Genomic DNA, 5,210 nt, shown 5'->3' on the forward strand with positions numbered 1-5,210 from the left:
TGTAGTTGGTGGTCTGTTCCACAATCAGCTCCTGGCCTAGTTTTCACAGGTGATATTGACCTTAGAAAATGAAAAAATTGTACTAATGATAAAAAGGCACTAAGCATGTGATGACAACAACAAAAAAGGCATTTAATGTGGGACATAGACTACATTTTAAGAGGCTCAGTGTGAAATGGGACAGAGTGCTGCCAAATCTGAAGTCCTGGGTCCCCTGAAAGTCTTACAAAGATCTTGCTGTCATCCATCCTTTCTCAGACACCTAACTCCAGGTGTGCAGCCTCATCCATCCTTTCTCCACACTGCAGTCAGAGTAATTTTCTGAATCTAACCATTGTTCTGCTACCGTCCTCGTCTGGATGTCTGTGACTCTCTGTGGCCTGGCCCCTATGGCCTCTCAGCCTCACCTCTAGGCAGCTTCTCCCATCTTCCTGCCTTAACCATTAAGAGTACCACCAATGCTATTCTTCCTACTTGAGTCTACTTAATCTACAACCAGAATCTCCTATTAAAAGTAAATTATTTTCCTACAGTCAGAAGAGAATAAAATAGATGAATGGGACCATCTAAGAATCAAATCCCAATATACATCAAAAAACTTCTCCGACAGGTTAAGAAGGAAACCCACAGACTCAGACAAAACATACTTGGCTATGACATATCTGATAAGGGACATACAGCTAAACTTTATAGAATACTCCAGCACCTCAACAAGAAAAAGAAAAAGAACGCAGTTACAAATGGACACAGGATATGAATAGACACTTCACCAAAGACGTCAGTGATGGCAAACAAGCACATGAAGAAATGTAAAGAATCCCTAACTGTTAGAGTGATACAGATCCAAAATACTATGAGATATCATCTCACCCAGCAACAACAGCAAAGTTCAACAGGACAGCAAGCAACAAATGCTCGTTAGGTTATGGAGAGATTGAAACTTTATTTTTAAGATTTTAACAGATATTTATTTAAAGTAATACATAATGACAGCCCAACTAGTTCTTAAATTATATATCATGTTTAACTAATGTCATAAAAATATTTTGAGGATAGCTGCATCCACAGTTTCAATTAGTTGATTATATATTTGCCCATTCTTTTTTCTTTCTGGAATAACCTCTTTCAGATATGGTTCAAGGTAGAAGTTATCCTTCTCGTGTTTTGGTCACTGTTCTTTAGACAAGATCTGTTGCGCTACCATGTCATGGTCAGGTCCAGAACTCTTCTTATGTCATTATAAAGTGGTCAGGTGGCTTCTTTTATATTCTCACGTATTATATCATCTCACAATTATCCAAGTTCACTGAATCCTACAGCATTGCAATACCATTTTCATATACTATCCAGGCACCAGTCTTATGCTACAACAGTCTGCCATCTTGACCCCAGTGAGACTGGAACTCTTATTCACTGATGGTTGTTGTTGTTGTAATGTGCTGTGGAGTCACTTGCGACTCACAGTGACCCTATGTACAACAGCCTTAAACCCTGCTCTATCATCTGCCAATCTCACTGTCTCCAACATACCTATTCCCATTACTCCAAGTCACTGAATCAATCCATCTCATCAAGAGTCTTCCTCTCCAAAACAACTATGAGATACCATCTCATCCCAGTAAGAATAGCAAAATTTAACAGAACAGCAAGCAACAAACGCTGGCGAGGTTGTGGAGAGACTGGAACCCTTATTCACTGTTGGTGGAAGTGTAAAATGGTGCAACCACTGTGGAAGGTGATGTGGTGCTTTCTCAAAAAGTTGCAAATAGAAATACCACTAAACTCAGCAATTCCACTACTGGGAATATACCCCAAAGAGACCACAACTGCCATCCAAGCAGATATGTGAACACCCATGTTTATCGTGGCTTTGCTCACGATAGTAAGGAGTTGGAAACAACCTAAGCGTCCATCAACAAATGAATGGATAGAGAAGCTGTGGTATATTCACAAAATGGAATACTATGCAGCATTGAAAACAAGGAACTCATGCAATATTATTCAAAATGGGTGACCCTGGAGGACTTTATGCTGAGTGAAATATCTCAGTCACAAAGGGTCATATACTGCATAGTGCCACTGCTGTAAAATGGGACTGACATCAGGGTTGGGGAGAGACTGAGAAAGATGGGATAAATAATGTATACTGCATTGAAACAGATGAGGGAGAAAACTGTTTAGAAGGGATATGTGATTAGGTATTAATGTCATGACAGGAGTCCAGAACGAAGGCTGCATAGTGGAGTGGACCTGGGAGTAGGGATTGTAAAACAATGAAAATTTTTTTCTTTTACTTTTCAAAGAGAAGATGTACTGGGGGGAGGGGTGGGCAGGGAGAAAAGTGCAACAATGAATGAATGGAGATACAAAGTCTCTGTAAATTTTCATTAAAATTAATTTAAAAAATGATTTTAAAAAAGTCTTCCTCTCCTGTGCTGTCCCTCCATCCTCCAAAACATGATGTCCCTCTCCAAGGACCAGTCCTGTCATGCAACATGTCCAAAATATGTCAGAAGAAGCTTCAGAACTCTTGCCTCTAAGGAGCAGCCTGGTTTAGGCTTTCCAGGATGAACATGTTTGTTCTCTTAGCAATCCATGGTATATTCACTACTCTTCTCTACACCACAGCTCAAAGGCATCAGTTCTCCTTCTACCATTCCTAGTCATTGTCCAGCTCTCTCTGATGCAAGTGATTACAAAGACCATGGCCTGTATCAGGTGCACCTTAGTCTCCAGACTGACATTTTGTTGCTCTTCAGTACTTTGGAGAGGTCTCTGACAGTTGACTTTCCAATGAAATACTTCTTTTAATTTCCTGGTTGCTGGTGCCAAGAGTGTTGCTTGTGGAGACAAACAAACTAAGCTGTTAACAATCTCAATCTCTTCACCATCAATCATGCTGCTGCAAATTGGCCCAGTATATGTATGGATATTGTACTATCACTGACAACTCTGCACTTCAAAACAGACCTTAAACATTCTGACAATGAATGCAACACCATCCCTCTTCAACATGCCATTCCTAGAATAGTAGATTATGTTGTTGTTATGTGCTGTCAAATCATCTGTGACTCATAGAGACCCTATGTACAACAGCTCTGAAACCTGCCTTATCCTGAGTCAATATCATCATCTCCAACAGACCTAATTCCATTTCTCCAGTCATTGAGTCAACCCATCTCATCTGGGGTCTTCTTCTCCTATGCTGTCCCTCCACCCTTCCGAGCATGATGTCCTTCTCCAAGGACAGGTTTCTCGTGGCCACATGCCCAAAGTATGTGAGACGAAGCTTCAAAATCCTAGTCTCCAAGGAGAGCTGAAACGGACTGTTACTAGCCATTTAAAATCAGGTAATTATATGATTTACTATGCCAAGAATGACACACTGAAAAAGAATTATATTGTTTTCAACATAAAAAAATAGCATTTCATTTATATTAGAAAGACCTGTTAATGCAATGATTATTTTAATATATGCACCAAACAGAAAAGTCAAAGATAAAGAGATTAAGGATTTCTATAAATGTATAGTCTGAAATTTCTCAAACATGCAATCAAGATACAGTATTAATAATCATTTACTAGAATGCAATGGTTAGAAACAGAGGAAAACTGGCAGATGGAAAGCATGACCTTTATGGGATAGAAACAAGGCCAGATATCAGATGATGGAATTTGGTATTATCAATTATTTACTCATTGCAAACTCTTTTAAAAAATCACAAATGTCAACTACATACATGGATTTCTCCTGATGTAATCCACAGGAATCAGATTAATGACATCTATGGAAAGAGATGGTAGAGAAATTCATTATGAGCAATCAAAACAAGGCCAGGGATTGAGCGTGGAATAGACCATCAGTTAAGCATATCCAAGTTCAAACTGATGTTGAATAAAATGGAAAAAAGTCTAAAGAGCCAAATTATGGCCTTGGGATTATTGTGTCAGAATTAAAAAAACATCTCAAAAAACAAATCTGATGCACTGAGCACTAATGACTGAGACCAGAGTGATGGGAAGATCTCAAGGGCATCAATTATAAGGACAGCAAAAGGTCATTAGGAAGACAGGAAAGAAAGAAGTAAAATGAATGTCAGAAGGGCATCTGAAGAAGGGAATAAAAAGAGTAACAAAAGGAGGAAATGGAAGTAAAAGAAGATTTCAAAGAGCATCTTGAGGCAATAAAGCCAAGTATTATTATGCCATGTGCAAAGACCCGGAGTTAGAAAACCCGACAGAGAATAACATTTTCAGCATTTTTCAAGTTGAAACAACTGAAGAACAAATTCAAATCTTGAGTTATAATACTGATGGATTCTTCAGGCAAAATATTAAATAACGCAGGGATCATCAAAAGAAGGTGGAAGGAATACAGAGAGTTGCTGTACCAATAAGAACTCATCAGTATGGAAACACTTCAGAAAGTAACACGTAATCAAGAGCCAACAATAACAGAGGAAGAAGTCAAAGCTGCACTGAAAAGCATTAATAATAATAATAATAATAATACCCCAGAAATTATTGCAATACCATTTGAAGTGTTTCAAGATGCAGCCTGCACTTACTCACTTGTCTATGCCAAGAATTCTGGAAGACAATTACCTAGCCAACTGCAGGAAAAGATTTGTATTTGTTCTCATTTCAAACTGTGAAAATAAGTTTATTACAATTTGTAATTAAAATCTTGCTGAAGATTATTTTAAAACATCTGGAACAGAACATTGACAAGTAATTGTCAAAAATTCAAGTCGGATTCAAAAGAGTCTGTGGAACAATTGCTAATGTCAGATGGATCCTGGCTGAAAGTAGAGAGTACCAGAAAAATGCTTATTTATGCTTTAATAACTATGTATTGACATTTGACTGTGTGGATCATAGTAAGATATGGATAGCCTTGAGATGACTGGGACTTCCAGAACACTTAATTGTGCTCATGTGAAACCTGTAAAGAGACCAAGAAAAGGTCGTTTGAACAGAACAAGGGTTTAAAATCTGAAAAGGTGTGCATCAGAGTTGTGTTCTTTAACTATGCTCTGCAGACTAAGGTGCGTCTGATACAGGCCATGGTCTTTGCTATCACTTGCTATGAATCAGAGAGCTGGACATTGACTAACGAGGATAGAAGGAGAATTGATGCCTTTGAGCTGTGGTGCTGCAGAAGAGTATTGAGAGTACCATGGACTGCTAGGAAAACAAACAGATTCATC

General features: G+C 38.5%; 1 protein-coding gene across 1 annotated transcript in view; it reads right to left on the reverse strand.

Annotated features, from left to right (window-relative positions):
* The window catches only part of WDR93 (WD repeat domain 93), a 59,062-nt gene that overhangs the window by 52,699 nt on the left and 1,153 nt on the right, over positions 1-5,210 (reverse strand). The gene's annotated exons all lie outside the window — the stretch shown is intronic.

Source organism: Elephantulus edwardii, unplaced genomic scaffold (genome assembly GCF_000299155.1).
Source record: "Elephantulus edwardii isolate Elephantulus edwardi_28Jun2011 unplaced genomic scaffold, EleEdw1.0 scaffold00041, whole genome shotgun sequence".
In the NCBI taxonomy this organism is placed as follows: domain Eukaryota; kingdom Metazoa; phylum Chordata; class Mammalia; order Macroscelidea; family Macroscelididae; genus Elephantulus; species Elephantulus edwardii.